The sequence below is a fragment of the Cephus cinctus genome, unplaced genomic scaffold, assembly GCF_000341935.2.
Source record: "Cephus cinctus unplaced genomic scaffold, Ccin1 Ccin1_scaffold0303, whole genome shotgun sequence".
Lineage (NCBI taxonomy): Eukaryota > Metazoa > Arthropoda > Insecta > Hymenoptera > Cephidae > Cephus > Cephus cinctus.
Genome location: NW_014333006.1, coordinates 221,531 through 222,419, shown reverse-complemented (window position 1 = coordinate 222,419; position 889 = coordinate 221,531). Strand labels below are relative to the sequence as shown.

General features: G+C 34.6%; 1 protein-coding gene across 3 annotated transcripts in view; it reads right to left on the bottom strand.

Moving 5' to 3' along the window:
• LOC107266185 (protein groucho) overlaps positions 1-889 on the bottom strand; it is a 56,517-nt gene that overhangs the window by 38,146 nt on the left and 17,482 nt on the right. The gene's annotated exons all lie outside the window — the stretch shown is intronic.

Sequence of the window (889 nt, the reverse complement as noted above, 5' to 3'; positions counted from 1 at the left end):
CCCCCGCCAAATACATTCATCATAGCAAAAATTGAAATTGAAGAATATAGGAATTACGCACCATTTATGCACTATTTAGTCCCTGCAGTCTCGAATTTTGTACTTCTATCACTAACTGACTTCCTTTTTGACACGAAAAATCTTTTTTTGCAATTTGCAGTATAAGATTGATAAAATCAATAGGCGAACTATAGACGATTAATTTACAAAGTATGCACTAGCCAATTATAATGTTATCAAGTTTTTCACTCCTATCTCTAACAACCTTCCCTCTTGTGACAGGAATTTCTTTTCGTTATTTTTATATTAATGTTTTACTATACATATATCATACTTAATATACAAATATATTGTGTTACATGACCTAAATATCTATACTGAAATGAATAATCATGTATCCCCCGCTCCTCCAAGACACAAAAATTATTTTTTTTCTGCTAAAAATCTCGGGTGGAGATTTTTCTAGAAACACCTAATAATAATAACCGCATAATTTAAAAATTAATTTTAACCTAACTTTTAAATTGATTTTATGACAAGTGGGGGGTGGGGGGGCTAGCTGAACAGACGGTAAACTTCGAGACACAACGAGGAGCCTAAAGCTGCCTGTGTAATGAGCATAATGATAATATAAAAAATAAGTTGCATCCGTAATAGAGATCCTTGAGAAAGACGATGATTTTGACGGTACTCGAAATGGGATATAGAAGATGATCCGTTGCCAGAAACAAAGGATAAGTTTTTAGGTAGTACAGGTGAGCAGCAGGTAGGTTGATACATAGTTAGGTTAGGTTACATAATATACGTAAAAGTCAGCGATGGTCGTGAGCTGCGGATCGTAAAGGGGTAGTCGTCGTCTCAAACAACCCTTAAGGACTGAAATGGTTAA